At 37.9% G+C, this 18,921-nt stretch overlaps 1 pseudogene; it reads right to left on the minus strand.

Moving 5' to 3' along the window:
• Positions 1–17,272, minus strand: part of LOC113048186 (transcription factor SOX-5-like) — a 78,456-nt pseudogene extending 61,184 nt beyond the window's left edge.
• Between the last annotated feature and the right edge of the window lie 1,649 nt (positions 17,273–18,921).

Below are 18,921 nucleotides of genomic sequence, written 5' to 3' on the forward strand. Positions count from 1 at the left end.
TGTCTTCTGAAAATCTAATACAGTGAACTTTTTCCACCGACAGGGTGCCAGTGTTGGTTTCGGAGCCGATGCCCAATCTGGACCTGTGCCATGTGCCATTTCCACACAGAAAAAAATTGGCTGCCCAATGGCTCCTAAAACCTGCTGGTCTCCAACTTTTCAGAACAACAACAACTCAAAGCTAGATAGCTCCCACTATAATAATAATAATATTAATAATAAAATAAAAACTCTACACTTGAAAAAAGCCTGATGTGACAATGCTAAACAGCTCATTAAAAAAAAAAAACAATTTGTATTCACAAAAAATATTAAATTAATTTAATTGAGAAATGTTACATTTAAATATTGAATTAAATAGACTGAAAAAAAGTTTACATAATTTTCTAATAAATAAATAATAAATAAACAGTAGCTTGTGATAGCATATTATTTATGTATTAACAATTATTTCAATGACATCAAAAGTATTTATAAATGTATTAATCTCAATTCAATTCAGATTAATTGAAGTTGCAAAGCAGATTTACAGAAAATTTAAGTACATTATATTTAGTAATTATGTATTAATCCAGAATTTTTTATTTTAATTGCTATTTTTTTAATAAATAAATATATATTTCCCCATGCCGTTAAAAGTAGCTTGTGATAGCATAATAAATACATATATTAACAATTCTTTCGATGACTTCAAAATAATTTTGCTATGACTTTTTTAAAATATATAATTAAATTCATAAATCTTTTCATGTCATCGAAAGTATCTTGTGATAAAGATGAAATGACGGTGTTACTGTATGTTCGCGAATAATGACCATGGTATGAGATGTACAGTACTGTACAGGTTGTATCGTTGTTCGGTTCTCAAAACACGCTGAAGATTTAAGTGCAAAGTGATGATGTGTGTCAAAACGTTTTAAATTCTCCATCACTCACCCTCTGGCTCGTTCTTGATGAGTTCCTCCATCTTGCGCTGTTTGAGCGTGTCGACCACGTCGGCCAGGCTGCCCTTGCGTCTCTCTGGTGTGCCCAGAGCTGATGCGGAGCTGGGTTCGCTCCCCGGCCGCATGGACCCCTCCTCCTGCTGCTTACTGGGTGAGGTAGACGAGTTGTGCTGGGGGTAGGGGCTCAGGGCCAGGCCTTTACAGCCATCCTGATCCTGAAAGAGCGGTGGAGAGAAAGACGGTGTTAGACAAAGCGATAAACAGACTTTCACTAATAGTTTTGTCCTGTTCCTGAGTGTTGAGGCATGTTTAGATTTACTTTCATCCTCATCTGCCCATCTGTACTCTAGAAAGTCTCTCTCTTTCTTTGCCTCTGTCAGTCTGAAGTCTCTTTAGACAAAATCATTAGTGGTGAAAAGTTTCAGTCGTTTCACCATCACAGGAACTCTCTCTTTCTCTGAGAAGGGAAGTTTTTTTTTTTACTTTGATTCAGCTCCAAACACAAGAACGTCCAAGTTTTTCAACCGCATTTTTTCTGCTCTTTTTGACCAACATGACAGCTGCGATATCAATCACCATCTTCAACGTTTCATGCATTGATCTTACGTCCAAATATGTAACAGTTCCCGTCTTATGGTTTCTTATGTAATGTGGCTTGTACACTATAAAAAGTGAAACTGTGCAGTTGTTGCCTTGAGGGGCTATTTCTAACTAATTATTATATGACATTATATATAATTATTATATGACATTTATTTTTTATTATTTTTAATATGAAAGTATATGCACACATACTGTAAAATGGGTAAATGACAGATGTGGAGACTTATGATTATGAATTATCACACACACACACACCACATTACTTTCTCCAAGCTCCGGATCTCCTATGTAAAGTTTAATTACAAAACAAGTCAGATATTTAAAGACCAGGTCAGCAGTCCAAGTCCTTTAATCAGGGTTAATCTTTGGTTAATCCACATCTATTATATACCTTACCACCCATGTGACTGACAGCGGCAACAGCTAATCAGACAATAGAATAATCCCACTGACATGGCTACACCTCAACAATCAACATCAGCTTCTTTCTGCCACCTGCATCCGTCATGCAAAGCAATATGTCTTCAGTCCAAACTGAGGCTCACAAGATTGATCCAGTTCCTTGTGCAGGTATATTACCCGCTTAGATTTTAATAATGACATCTGTTTTTAATCATTAACTCCGAGAGTGAACAGAGAGCAGCAGATGGTTCATTTACTAAAGCTTAATGCAACACCAATTACACAAGACTTTCACAAGACACAGAACAGTGGCAAATACTATTTTATTTATATCGGCAGAGTGAGACTGTAAGATGATCTGACTTGGCCCTGCAAACAAAAGAGTTCGTTATATACAACATGGCAAAAGATTAAATGTTATATAAAACATAATAATAATAATAATAATAATAATAATAATAATAATTATTATAATAATGTATTTTAATTTTAATGTGCTCTTTTAACAGTGTTTTAATACTATTTTATTATAATAATTATTTTTTATGTTGATCATATATGATAAATTACTAAATGTCTTAACATTTTTAAATGTTTCGACATTTAATCTGAGACAATTAAATGCTACTCATTTGTAATAAATACTATTTACAAAACAATTTTTTTCTATACAACATGGACATTTTAAGTTTTAAAACTTTGAATTATTTTAAGTTTTTTAAATAATAATGATTTTTAGTAGTGTTTTTTACAGTATAAAAAAATCTTTTTGAATGTTTTTCTACCGTTGTATAATTATTATTTATATTATTATTAAAATTTTATTTATTTTGTTAATATATTTAGAATAATTTATAATCATCATTTATGTTAATACAATTATTAAATGACTAAATGTTCCAAAATTGGATGTTGCCACTTAATTTATTTTAGCCATTTACATTAAGCAATTTATTAACATCAATATATATATATATTTTTTTTTTTACACAAAACAGACGAATAAACAAACATCATATTCAGATCTAAAACATACGGTTGTCAACACTCCATATATCCAGTTATACTAAACATATCACACAGATTGACTCGTCACAATCCATCATCATCATCATGCTAATAATAATTACGGTAGAACTAATTAAACTGAAAGACTTTTACTTGCTACAAACGCACACTGAAAGACGTTTCGCGTTGATACTCATTCACAAACAGACTGATGACGGACAAGCTTATAAGATCTTAACAGGCTTTTATGATACATGGAAAATATGACAGCTTGCATACTGATTTCCCCCCTTTTCCATAATCTGCCTGCAAAAGGGCACATTTTTCCAGACACACCCCTCCGTTTCATCCCTCTTTTCCCCATCAGCTTCAGTAAGACCAGTTGAACTGGGATTAGGAGACTTCTATAGTCACAAATGGCCAAAGTAGTGCAAGATCACCCCGTCATTCGCAAACAAAACTGTCAACTAGCTGTTAAAGAACTAACAGTGAAGAAAGATAGAATGAAGAGGGGAGGACAAGAGAGAGAAAGCCAGGGAGAGAGTGGGAGCGAGTGGCAGAATGGCAGGCGTTTCTCTCTGCCTGCTTTAGTGTGGCATGCATCTTAAAACACGGTCACACCTGTCACTTCCAATCTATCTAATCCACTGCATACTTCAAACCGCAGCTTGCGTCTTTCTCCAGAGATGTCTAGAAAACAATTCAAATAGAAGGCGAGATGGGGCGAAGGAAACCGTATTCCTTAACTTTTTTATGTCCTTGGCCGTGACACTAAGTCTCGGACAGAGAAAGAAGCAGATGAGCTAATGGTTTATGTGTTTCTTTCGTTCCCCCATCTTTAAATATAAGGCATTGAGTAACATAGGGTTGATTTTCAGGTTAAGTACCCCTATTTTGTCCGTTGATTACATGTGTGCGCATGATTTTCTGCCACGTATGAACAAGTATGCAAAGCTTAGTGTATGTATTTATATGCATTTCTGATGTGCCGTTCTGTGTGGTGTGGGCGGTTCTTCTTTTAATTGTGCAGATGTCAATTCTTCGTGGAAAGGCTGAAACTGCGTCTTTACACGACCCTCTCTTCATCCTTAAACCACGGCTGCATGGCGACAGAATTAAACAACTTTTGTCCTCTTAAGCTCATGTGTGACAGGAGCACATTTAAACACACTTCAACTCTTGCCAAGAAAGCAAAATGCTTTCTTCCCCCCTCTAGTTTTTTCCTCTCGTCTTCTCCCTTCAGCACAGATGCCACCGTTCTTCCAAATGCCACCTTTTTTCCTCCCTTTTTTTTTCAAATGTTTTCCTGTCTGTGCTCCGCAGGATTCCAACCTGTTTCCCTCAGAGCGTTTCTCTCGCTCTTTCTCTCTCACGTTTACATATGCTAACTTAAATCCTGTTATTTTACTGATGCAGGTAGCATCTAGCTAATGAGACTAACTCGATGCACCGCCGTGTGATTCTCTGGCTCGCGTTCACCACACGCTAGGAAACTAACCTCTACGCTTGCTATCAGTTAAACTGTCAAGAGTCCCGCTGCTGAAACACACACGCTCGAGTTGGACATCTCTCCTCTCCTGCGGTGCTGACGCCTCGTATGTTGTCTTAAGCCCGTGTTGCTGATCTCTACCGTGTGTTTGCAATCCGCTCACCTCTAAACGGAGCTATTGTCAGCCCTGATCCTGCCGTGAGCACGCACACACATACACACAGATGAAGATTCACAAGCGCTTCACATACTTTCGAACACCTTACACTGTCTCATTCCTGCCCTTCTGTAGTAGACTTCACATGAGCTTATGCAATAGAAAAAGACATAATTAGATTTGTGTGATGCTACAATTTAAATGTATCGTCAGATTTGTAGAAACCTTAAAAATACAAGAACACAAATTTGTGACACTGAAACAAAACGTTCCACATATAAAAGCAATTTATGAAATTAGAGTTCAATTTTATTTTTACTGATCCGACCATTTTGGCCTCGGATCAACAATAAAAATCTAATGAATAATTTTATCACAATCAAAATTATTATAAAAACTGAATATATATATAAAAAAATATTTAAAAGTACATGTCTTCCCTTAATGCCTCTCCTTCTTGATGTATTGCTCTTATCTGTACGATCAAAACGGAGTATAATTTAAGTTATTTTCAGGGGTTATCAGGAGTAAATGCCACAACTGATCGATCCCGGAGGGTTAACCGGACAGAAGGGAGAGTAATTAACACCTCGCTATAATCCCCCGTGTGTAAAGCTTCCCACCTTTCAGTTTCAAAGCCTTCTCCTGTAAAAACTGGCAGGAGTTTACAGACTGCCGGGGACACGCACCGACGTCTATTGTAGCAAGTTGCGGGCGCTTCAGCTCCGCTGATCCCATCATCATGAACGCGCGCCTCTCTCTCTCTCTCTCTCTCTCAGGATGAAGAGGTCAGCGGAGTCTGAAGCGCATGTGTGCTGCTGCCGTGTTAATTTACAATGACAAGATAAAGCTGTAATCTTCCACTGCGTGTTACCCAGGGACTCGCCGAGTCGATTTACACTTCCCTATCACTTTATACAATTGCCGTGACAAAGCCCCTCTGAGTCCCCACTCGTGTAAATCTCTCTCTCACTCAACTCTTCTGCCAGTCAGCGCGGATCGGCTCAGGGAAACTTAATGTCTCACACATGCCAGCCTGCTTTCCCCAAAATCCACTCGTGCTCAAGACGGATACGCTTTATTAATCCACATCAAATACAGCGCGCATGTTTTTTTTTTATGTCATGTCTGTCATGTCAGCGCGAGAGACAGAGACAGCAGTGTAGTCTTTCAGATAACACAACCAATTGCAACCAACTGCACTGCTGCAGATACATAATTATTCACATTATGATTAATAGGAATAACAATCAATTGTACAATAAACATTTGTTTGGTTTCCCAAGCAAGCCAAATGCTAATCTGTTAGCAATCTAAATTACTGATCTAAATTAGTTAGGGAAGGACCCTCAAAAGGTACATCTTTGTGCATTTACCTTCCCATACACTATTAAAAATAAAGGTCCTTTATTGGCATCTGTTTCGATAAAGAGCCTTAAATATTAATGGAACATGTCCACTGAACAAAGGGTTCTTTATAGTGGAAAAGGGTTCTGCACAGTTTGAAAACTTATTTTAAGAACTGTTTTCTAAAAGGTTCTTGGAAGAAACTAAAAGGGTTCTACAGCATCGCTGAGAAAACCTCCTTTAGGAACCTTTATTTTTAAGAGTGTAAATGGAGCATATTAGTACTTTAAGGTACAATTTGTTAACCGCCAACTCCCCCCAAAAAAATTATTGTAGTTTAACAGCAAGCCACTCTTAAAGAGAGAACCGACAGTCATAAACAAACACACCACGCTGCAATCTGAGTGTATAAAGTGAGAACGCAGGAGACGCTTGAGTGAGAAAGCTCGAGGACTTTGCTTTATTGTAGGAAACAGTTCCAAAACTGCAGAGTCCAGCGTGCCCTGTAATCACAGTTAATTGCCGAATTAGCTTACCGTTAAGTTCCTTAAGTACAGATTCATTGTTTTACAGCCAGATTGATTCCTAAAGCCTGAGGCGGCATACGTTTATCGTTAAAAAGAGATAGCAGAATTGGGCTAAATGTCACTGAAGAGATACTGGAGCCTATGTGCGTGTTCATGTGAGGATTACAATCACAGGGTCCATCTCACTTCTATTTCATCTTACATCTTTAAATAAACAGCTTTAGAACGTCTGAGACAGTCTGAATCCTCCATGACTACAACGACCCATCATGAACTCACACTCCAAAATGACACATGAACCATTAAGCATGAGTCATATTGGCCACATTCAAAAATATGACCTGTCTCGTTGAATCTGCTTATAACGTCATCAAAGTGCGACAGGCATTTCCACACAAAAGTGTAAGTGAGAAAAAAACAATGGGAGGGACTTACTCTAAGGAGGAGGAGTCAATCAAATGCATATTAGCAAACTGGGAGGGGCTGATATGGGCTTTGTCCAATCGTATGAGAGAGGTTTGAGCGAATCTGACGCCTCATAGTGGGGCTGACTTACCATGTTCGCGTGTAGTGTTGGGGGGCTGTCGAGCAGTCGTGGAGATCGCGGGGACATTTTGCTGCAGTATGAACTCAGGGGCAAGTGAATGACAGCATGTCCGTCAAGTTCTTCATCCTCCAAACGCTGTCTGCTCGTCGCCATGACTACCTCTCCATCTGTTCCCCCATATGGAGAGGCTGGTCGCTTGGAAGACATCCTAGAAAAATTAGAGAGGAAAAGTGACTGAGGCATTCAGGAAAGACAGAGATGTTGTTTTTTGCTGTTGTTTAATTGTGGGCTTTTTACACACACACACCTGACACACACTACTCGCATAATGACAGCCATCAATGTCATAGCTTTGTCCACATCCATCCTTCCCTCAAAGAGACGTCCCACCTACACTATCACAGAGCCATTTACTGTAGCAGCACTGCACACGATGTGTTTAGCCAGCCTGTTTGATGTAAAGACTCGAGCGGCCCATTAAAGAAAAGTGCAGAAGGCCCAGAGCACATCAAATATCACGTTAGCCAAGAACACAGACAGACAATGGTGTGTGCGTGTGCCACAGTAGATGTTAATGACAGTGTACATGGTGTTGACAATGCCAGAGAAAATAGGCCTTGATGATGGTCTGTGTTCCTCTGTTACCGTCAGGAAGAAAAAGCATTTATTAAATGAACTCTCTCTCCTACAATGCACAGTGAGGAAAAATGAATATGCTTTCGTAATAAGATTTCATCTGGCTTACGGCATTGCCTAAGTGCTTTCATAGACGCTTCTCAGCCTTGGGGCTAGTGTTACTATGGCCCTGGGGTTATAAGTACCACTCTTTTAAGAGAAAAAGACAGACAAGGATAAAGAGAGATGGAGAGAAGTACTTTTATTGGGCTCCTACTCTGCAACTAAAAGAACTGGCAAACAAATGTTATTTGACTGCAGTGTTGTAGTAAATTTGCTTTTCCCTAAAAGCTAGTTTTCAAGCAAAGTTATGGAAGCCCATTTCATATACTACACCATACCAATTTCACAGACAAATTTTCGCGGAGGTGTTATGATCACGCCATTTTGGCTACATGAGGGTGCTCAAATGTTTGATTTCACATAGAACTACTGGTTATCTCCCAATAAGTTAATATACAGCCTATTAAAATAATGCTGTAAATACGAATCTGAAAGAAAGAAGCTTTAAATAATTATTTTAAGACGCATGAATAAATCCAACCACCCCTATAAATTTAAGTTTCTTTTGCCATAATCTGCGACCGACAGAGGAGGAGCATCTTGGTGGCAAGGTAAATCCCACTGATAAAAAAAAAAAACGGCTGGTTCATTCTACTCGTCATCTTCAGCATGCGCATCTCAAAACAGAAATCCAGAATATTATGCACATAACGTTATAATGAGAGCCCCATTCATTTTTTTTGTGAGTTCTTAGGGTTTCACTGACGTTTAATGTTAACCATCTTTTAATCAAAACATTATTCAACCTGTTTGTATCTGCGAGGTGTCCATTACACATTTTCCCCTATGTTTTAAAGTAATTATGACTGTATAATTTCTGACTTCACTCTTGGTAATGTATTTTTCCCCGCCCCCAAAACATATTTATTCAGCTATTAGTTGAATATCGGAAAGATTCAAAAATTGCGATACAACTATGAAAATCCTTAGTAAATGACAACCCCATACTACATAAACAATTATTTTGCATAATTACAACTTAATATCTCACAATTTTGACTTTCTCTTAGAATTACAACTGTCTGGTAATTTATGACTCAGAAGTTTATGACTCACAACTTTATCTTAGAATATCTTTATGTATCTCTTAATATAACATGATCTCATAATTGCATAATCAACTATTTCTCATTATTGCTACTTTATTTCTTGTAATTGCAACTTTTTCCACAATGTTACTTTATATGTCATAATTGTGAATTATTTCTCGTAATTACTCACAGTTGTGACTTTCTCATAATAATGACTTTATATATTCAAATTGTGACTTTCTTATAATTCTGACTTTATTTCTCACAACTGTGACTTTATTTCTCATTATTGCAACTTCATTTCCTGCAGTTGCAACTTTTCCACAATGTGACTGTCATAATTGCGAATTATTTCTCGTAATTACTCACAGTTGTGACTTTCTCATAATAATGACTTTATATTGTCAAATTGTGACATTCTTATAATTCTGACTTTATTTCTCATTATTGCAACTTCATTTCCTGCAGTTGCAACTTTTTCCACAATGTGAGTTTATATCACATAATTGCGATTTCATATCTCATAATGCCACGTCATATCCCACGACTGTGACTTCATATATCACCCGTGATTTTATAACTGACTTTACATCTGACAGAAAACTTGATATTCTATGCTCCAAGTTAGAAAAAGACTTACTGTACAAAGTTGGTGCAATAGAGAGGTTACTTTTTTAGCATGAATTTCTTTCATCAAATAGCATCTGCAGTCTCGGGTAAAGTCCAGGTTGCGTGTGCTGAACTGTATGGTATTGTTGTAGCTCTGGTTAAACTCAGACGCCACATCTGGTGAACTGCTAAGGTTTCTCTTTCTCTCATTTACTGCTTATTTGGTTTAGATTAATTGTAAAGACAAACATCATATAATGTTTCTAACTGTCTGGACGGGATAAATGAGACTCACCTCATTCAAACCCAAGGCTGCCAGCTATGGAAATAATGAAGACATGCTTAAGACCACTTCAACTAACTGTATAGATGAGATTAAGTAACAAGTTTAATGATAAACTATGATGTAGGTGTAACTGCTCTGTCATAAACACTGTAACGCAGGTGTGTGATATATACAATTGTAAGTATTAGTGACTGTATCTGCGTTAATTTGGCTGTACGAATGTGAATGGGGTACCTTGGCTGTGTGCTGGTTAACACTGGGGCAGTAAAAGCAGTCTGTGCAGCTGTATAAACTGCAGTTGTGCCTTCAGAGCCGCACGGCCTGTCTGCCCCTCCACCAGCACTGTGTTTACTCTACCTCCAGACACTCACACACACTGGGCCCTTTTGTTTCACTCCGACACACACACCTCTGTGCCGCTTTCTCTTAACACACCAACCCCCAACACACACATCAGGACTAACAAAGACACATACACATACACGACCCTCATCTAAACGTAGCCAGTCTTATTGGAACCAGCAAACTGCCTGTCACATCGAACTCGAACCCGAGAACTGTTGTTTTAATAACTGTTTAGTAAAGGCATGTGAAGCTTAAATCAGTGTAATGAATAGCTGGAAATATTTGTAGTGAAAATAATACTTAAAAAAATAATGTGAAAAAGAATATCGAAATAAGTAAACACAACAGTTGAGTGTATAATAACAACAACTACAAAAAAAGGTTAAATACTTTCAAAAAGCATTCTAAAAAGAATCATTAATGGAACCGGAATTATTTAGTGGAACTGGATTTAGAACCAGAATGTTTCACGATTCCCATTCTCAAGGCAATATTCTTTACAAAAATACTCGGGAGCTAATTTTCAATTGAAATACATCTCCAGCATTCAGTTTACAACTAATTCACAGCTGTTTTCTGATATCTGGACATACCTTTAGACACGTCTGCATCTCTTTTCCGCTCTTCCCTGTCTGACGCACTCTTCCTTTTGACTCTTTCCTTCCTACTTCCTTGCCAGCCCAATGACAGAGGCTTTTCACAGCTCCTTTTGAGCAATAAAATGTCTATTTTCCTGCGAGCCTTTGAAGTATAATTACTATACAATTCCACTCCCCGGGTGAGCAGGTTATAGCCACTATTTCATTTAAAGTTGGCAGACCTGTCTTGGTGGAGAGTCTACATGAAACATTTAAAGCTTGTCGAGATGTTGGGATTAAAAAAGAGAGGGTTTTAAGCAGCAGATAAATTGGCAGAAAACCTGGTCTCCAAGGTCATAATTAGCAGCCATTAGCATAATTTCACTCCATCCTTATGTGGTTCCAATAAAGGCCGGCCTGCCAAACACACAGACCTTGTCCACTGACTCACACACACTCTCGCTAACACAACACAGATGCACAATGAAAGGTCTCTGAAGCGAAGACTTCCTTACAGGCTCGTCATGTCTGCTTATTTGCATTGTAAACTTTAACAGCGGTCTTCGCTCATTATCTGGTGGACTAATAACTTTATTGCCTTTCATTTTCACAAGGCTAAGAATTATGTTATTCATAAACAGCTTCGAATATCAAACCCCAAATGTGCTGATATGGGTGAATTGACTAAAGGAACACAAATGATGTCAGTATAATCTCTAAACACCAGTATTATCTAGTCCAGGGTGTATTATCAAAGAAAAAGCCATCATTTTTTCATATTTCATAAACTTAAGCATTCGCACCCCGTCCCATCGCAGTTGAACTGCAGGTCTAGAGGCTAACTTTCACGGCTAATCGTTAAAGGCTAATGGCCATCACACTGGTCCTCCGCTCTGCCCCCTCCAGCAAACTGCGTGAGTTAAGCCCAGATTAAAGACACACTTCCCCTTTGAGCTTAGACGCAGATTGAGCATTCTCCTAAATCCCTCTCATATCACATGTACAGTTCTCCGCGGACGCTAATCGTCCAAAATACAGGGTCCATTAAACAGCGGAGTGGAGCTGCACTTTAAATACTGAATCTAGGAGCTTTACCTAATCACCATCAGCAGTGGTTAACACTCCAGAAGTGCCTCTAATGACAGGACATAATTTAGAGGCTAAACGTGTCACACGCACACACACTCGGATGTGCGCGGCCCACAGAAAAACTTGCATGATGATGCTTTGTGGATGTTGTCTGCTCGCCTATGATAAAATCATCTAGATACACAGAGCGTGGTTGAAAATGTCATGATAGACACCTTCTGTTGTTTTTACATAATGCTGATAATATTAGTTATTTTATGCAACACTAACTGTAACCTTTGAATACAACTTTGCTTAAGAATAAAATTAGAATATATAATTTGCAAATTGTATACATTTTATATAAATATAATGTCAATAAAGATTTTTGTCAGATCTAGCTCACTTGTGGGAAATTTTAGCTACAGTAAATAAACACAGACAGTGCCATATTTCTAAAAAGTACCTTGACCTATCTCACAATTATATATATATTTTTTTTGAGGCATTATGCTCCCTTAAAAAAAAAAAAAAAAAAGAATTACACTGGGTTAAGGTAAATGCCTGTGTAATATGATTATTTGATCAGAGAGGTCAGCTCTTCTTTGCTATCAGACTGTGGGAATGAAACAAAGTGTGTCTAAAAGTTCAGACAATCAACCCGTTCAACACAGATAATAAACTGAGAATGCCTCACAATCCACTCAGACATTAGGAAAAGTGCTCATCCCTCTCTCTCCTCTTTATCTTCTGCTCCCAGGACGATAAAGTCGTAGATAGTCCCGTCAGGACAATCAACCATTTGTGCCCAACTCTCTCTGTTTTGAACAGTCTTTTAAGTATATTACTTTACAGCTATTTATAGCTCTCTCAATTTTTCTCTCTGTGGGAATAGAGTGGCTGGCAGCAGGGCAGAAGCAAAGAGCGAGTCAGAGAGAGTGACTCCGCTAAAGTAAATTCATCTGCAGTGCAAACTTGTGAGGGCCCTTCATCGTTCACGCTGTAATCACTAATCACAGCATTCTCTGCTGCTGCTGCTATGAAGGCACTTAGATTTGTGTGTGTGTGTGTGTGTGTGTGTTTGTATGGGTGGGGGGAGGGTTTTCATTTACCAAAATTTTATATAAAGATATATCACTGGGATCTGTATTGGATTGGATGGTAAAGATTTTCTCATCACTAATCTCTCACACACACAAAAAACAAAACGTTTTCAGTTTGGTTTACAATGTCTTTTAAATGATGGCTAATAACTGTGCTTTTTTTTTTTTTTAAATCACTCATAGAAACTTCTTTAAAAAGTCTGCCACCCCTTGAAAGTCAGTGAATAATAATTTCTCACAAGCATACACGTCTCTAAATACACATTATTCACACACGCACTCAGAGAAAACACAAAGCCGTCTCTGTTTTTCCCTCTGACGCGAGGGCTGGAGGGCCACCCCGATTTCCTGTCCAGCATCGCCACAAAAGGCAAGAACACAGAGCCTAATGTCACTGTCAGCCATTACTGTTTAGGCATGGAGGTGAAGTCACACACACTTACACACAAAATCAAAAGTCATATGAGCAAAGGCGAAAAACAAGCCCGCTCGCACACACAAAAGCATAATAAGCGATGGTGTGTGTTGCCGCTGGGTGGACACAAGGCACCAGCGATCACCGTGCCCACAACGCCAAGGCAACTGCGGCATCAACACACACACTCACACACACAGAGGGGGGTTGCCAGTATTTTAGTCATCACTTCATCTGTCTGCATAGTTTCCTGTCATCTCTCTTCACTAATTATTTATTTCTCTGGACTGACTCATGTTTTCACTGACATTTTACATATTACACACACACACACACATACACTTAAATTCTCTGAAAACTTTTTCAGTCTCTGCTTGTCTTCTTTAAGTGTGTGTGAGTGTCTGTGAATGTGATGTCCCCCGTCAAATGCTTATCCATCATGATTTGCACCCAGAAGCCCCAGCGGCTGTGAAAACGGGTGCTGGTATAATTTACTTCATCCATACAGGCCTGTACAACAACAAACTGGGTGTTACAGTCTTCCACCCAGACTCCTCCTTTACCTACATGTACAGAGCCATTATTATACAGCATGAGGGATCGGAGAGAAAAAAAAAAGCATTTAGCAGAACAGTCTATTGATTTTTATTATCCTTCACATGATGCAATTGTCTAGGCCCTCACCTCTGACCTGTTGTCATACAGTTTCTGTGTTATTTATCCTCTCGGTCTTGATAAATGAGACTTTAACCTAAATGGTACAAACTCAGTTCCCCTCATTCCTAGCGGACGTCCCGACAGTCAGCTGATCGCACAGGGGAGGTCTGGGAAGGAAGGGGGGAGGAGGAAACACTTCAGCATTCCTCTCTGCTGACCCTTCTTTTTTTTTTTTCATGGAGACACAGTTATCAAGCCGCTGCAAGAGCTCATAACACAGACTACACAATGGAGCCAGTCTGCAATGAATGGCCCAGAGAGAAAATCCAGATCCTCCATCAATCAGACAGAACACACACAAACACACACACTTGAAATCTAAATGAGGACATAACATAGATTTCTAGTGATTTTACATGACAAACACACACCTTAACTTTATTCCTAAATGATAACATTCCTGAATGTCCCCAAAGGGAGTTTTTTTTTTTTTTTTTGGTCGGATTTAGCTTGTTTGGAGACAAATTTGTACCCAAACTAGCAAAGTACAAACACAAACAAAAGTTTGTTTTTCTAACATTGTGGAGACTTTCCGTTTCTTTTGTTTTTCTACAAAGCTAAATATTTTTTCTTTCCCCTAAACCCCATAAAAACTTTATGAATGTAAAATTTCTACTACTTGGTCATTTTGTCCCCTCAATATAGAGTAATATCATAATATAGTCCCTCAACCATATACTTCAATTGTTTTTTAAATTAAGCTAATTATAAGCATATAATACTGAATATATAATTTCTTCTTCAAATGACTGGGTCGCTGTATGTTCTCCAAAGGAAGGTTTTGTTAGATTTATCTCATTTCCTGGGACAATATTCGTCTCTATATCCAAGTACATAAACCCACTCGTTCAGCTAGATAACCCCACACTTTGGGTGTGCTACAAAGCAGTTTGCAAATACTAGGTGTTAAAGTGACAAAGGTAAATGCAGGCAGGTGGTTTAATCTGTTTTATCTTTGATGCAAAGGAATGAAAAATTGAAGTGCATCAGCCACATTTGTCACCAGCCAGTTCAATCACACACGCTTAGTATTCAACGAATCCAGTGTTTTCTGTGCATCTTTACCAGTAAGAATTAACTGATCTAGAGACAGACAGAAGAAAGAGAGAGAAAGAGAGATGTAACACAACCATCCATTAAAGCAGGGAGACAAATGGAGAAGTGTGTGTTTAAGTCCCTTTTTACCCCTCCCTCCCTCGCTCGCTCGCTGTCTCTCTCTTTGAGGAATGTGACAGTTTGGCCATAGAATCTCTTCTGTGCTCCTCCCAAAAAATAAATAAATAAATTTAATTAAAATTAAACTCACCCAAAACCATTCCAACAACAACAACAACAATAATGCAAAGTATTTTCATAAAACTTTATAGAAATCATATTTAGTAATTTAGGATAAAGATTTAACTATACATTCTAAGCAAAGCAACATTTCGTATAATTATCTACTACTGTTTTATACACAGATCATTTGAAAAACACTTAATAGTTTTGTATTTTTAGATGTCAAATATACAAATTTTCTTAATCAATTAAATGTCCATTTTCTTACCATCACATTTTTTTTTTAAACAAAACCTTTCATTTTACAGTGAGCAAATTTTAAAATGAAAACAAAACTAAATTTAGGTGAATCTTGTTAATTTAAACATTCATAAGATTAAATTAAACAAATACATTTAGTGTTCTAGGATGTCAACATACAATAATAAATTACTTTGCATCACCATCAAACATGATCATTTCACTTTTCTGGATCTCATTATTATCTCGCATGTCAGCAAAACTTACGATGTTTCAAAAACACTCAGCATCAGGACAGAGGAAACACACACACACACACACACACACACACACACACACACACGGACAAACGCTGCACTTTCGCTCCTGTCCTCTCTCTCTCTCTCTCTCTCTCTCTCTCTCTCTCTCTCTCACACACACACACACACAGTTTCATGCTCTTTAACCACTTGACAGCCAGCATTACTGGAAAGTAGAGTTTAACCATCCTTTTCTTCTAAGTCATTGTAATCCCTGCATTTATCACTATACATTCTGCTGTCCTATGTAATCCTTTAAATGTTTAATTCCTCATAGTTGTTGTTATCTTTTTCCGCCCCCTCCTCATCCTCCCCCTGGAGAGAGTGTGATGATTTATTAAAAACACATTTTCCTGACATATAAATTTGTTCTTAATTCAGGGATAAAACCCCAGAGTTTATCGCCGAACAAAAGATTAGTTTCATTTGGTAAAACAGTGCAGTGCTCTAATGCAATAAAATTAAAAATAAAAAAAATAGTGTGCGTGTCGGGGGTGAAGCTTGCATTAAAACCGAGTATTATGGGTAATCTTCCCTATGGAGCTTTAATGTCAAACCTTCTTTATTCGGCAGCAAAGCCACTTTTGTTGACATATTAAGTAGGTGAGAACATTTCCCACCTCTGACCACCACAACAGAAGGCCAATGCAGACATCTGGCCACAATAAAACAACAAAACAACAAACAACACGGACAAATGGAAAAAAAGAATTCGTGAAGCAAGAAATTCATATAGAAGTGAAATGCTCTGTCTAATATGAAAATAAAAAGCTGTGCCAGGGAAATACTGACGGGACAGCACCGATCCCTTATCAAACACCATCTAACACTCACACACACGCACACACACACACACACAAACAAACACACACACATATATATATATAGATCTCTATGTGGGTATATATGAGATATTTTGTGCAAACACACAACGACAGCATGTAACCTCTTAGACCAAATGCTAGAGACATTTACTTCGTTTCAAAGTGGGATATTGAGAAAAAAGTCCCAGCGTCCCATGCTCACAGAGTGTCTACAAAAAACACACAACTCAAAGTCACGCTGAACTTTCTTCTCCTTTCTAAACCACAAACACATTTGCACACAGCCTGTCTGTACCATGTCAAACAAACTAATAAAGTAGTCTGTTTCTTACACTAATACATTCATTATCTCCTACTCATCAGCCTGTCCCACGCTTTCCGTCTCCCGGCACGGCTTGGAAGAATTAACGTCTCATGCGTGAGTGTGTGAACGTACCTGTTAAACTCCTGAGGAAGCTCAGGCTCAGTAAGCATGCTGAAAAAAGGGGTCTGAGATGCAGGAGTCCTTCCAAGTCAACATTCGCGTCCGACACCGGGGATCTCAGAGAACACACACACACATACACGCACACGCTGCCTGGTGCTCCTCTAACCTCTCGAAAAACCAAAGACTGTTTCTGTTTCTCTCCGCTGCACACACACTCTCACACACCAAACCTCGCACTCCCTCCCCTCACGCTCTCTCTCTCTCTCTCTCTCCACCCCTCTCTATGGCTCTAAGCTGCTAGATCACCTCTTAAAGGGCCAGAGCATGACATGGTGTAGCACGGAGTGCAGTTTCACACTCATACACACACACACACACACACACACACATGCAGCAGCACTGCCCCCTTCCTTCATGCTCAGTGTCCCTCTGTTGTGCTTCTGATCAAGCACACGCGTGTGCATACATACACTTGGCTTATGTTTTTCCATTGTTTTTATATAAATATTGCATTAATTAATTACTACAGATTGTGCCTAAGCATAAAGGAACATTTCAGTTTTAGAAAAAATAATGCATTTGCCAAATTTATGATTCATTTTCCCATTTTAGGAGTTCCCCATATGTCTTCAAAGAAAAAAAAAAAGCTTGGGAAAATTTTGTCTTTCCATTATAACTAAGTGCGCACACACACACACACACACACACAAACTTAGTTAAGTTACATAAAACGATACCATCATTCAGAAGTCAATTAGCTTTTACATTAACAAAACGTTATTTTTTTTACTCAAAAATCAAAAAAACGAAACATAAAACCAACAATGTAAAAACAAAACAAAAATAATAAAATGTAAAAAAAACAATTTATAAAAAAAGTACAAACAAAAAATAAAAAAATAAAAATAAACAAAAATGTAAAAAAACTAAATGAGAAAATATAATGAATTTGACATGAATGACAAAAAGTAGCTTAAGCGTGTGCAAGTCAAACAAAAAAACACATCTGAGTTTAAGCGTTCTCTATGCTTTGTGTTTTCACAGTGTAACTAACACACGGCCCCTGTCAGTCTTTATTACAGAGAAAGAGAAGGAGCTATTCTTCTAAATGGAGAAAAGCATGTCTGACAGATTGAAATACAGCAGCAAGACTTTAACGCTGAACTTTAAACAGAGCGTCAGTCTTTCTCAACCTCACACACACACACACACACACACACTGCAGTCCACCTTCTTAACACACTGCAGACACATTTAGTCTAAGTTTGTGAACTTGCACACACATAAACACTTGCATGAAAATACCAATCATATCTCTTTTTTATGTCTCCTGCAGTCATGGTAATATTTACAACAATCGATGTCTATGTATGGCATTTAATTTATGATAAGACTGTAAAACAGATAATGTTTGGTATGTAATCCAATTTATTGAGTAAGTGAACTCAGAATAGCACTGTGCCCTGACCTCTCCAGCACAAACTGTAATAACAGTTAAAGCACTGTGATAACATTATTTGTGCATTTTCCTGTTGATCACAGAGGAAATTGTTAGCAGCATGACAATGTTCAAGACACAGACTGACTGACCCGGCCTGACCTCTGCTAGGACTGTACACTTGAAGAATTGTTCTATTAAATACAAATAACAGTGTTTATTCTCTCTCCATTTCTGTATATATATATATATATATATATATATATATATATATATATATATATATATATATATATATATATATATATATACACATACACACACACACACACACACACATACATACATACACACACACATACATACACACACACACACAAATTCACCCTGAACAGGTTTTTGAAGAACATGCCTCATTAGCAACTGTTTCTATGGGCCGCTATACGTAAGCCGTCTGCCATATTGGACTTGATGTCATTAACCATAATAATCAATGAATAT

Source organism: Carassius auratus, chromosome 29 (genome assembly GCF_003368295.1).
Source record: "Carassius auratus strain Wakin chromosome 29, ASM336829v1, whole genome shotgun sequence".
In the NCBI taxonomy this organism is placed as follows: Eukaryota; Metazoa; Chordata; class Actinopteri; order Cypriniformes; family Cyprinidae; genus Carassius; species Carassius auratus.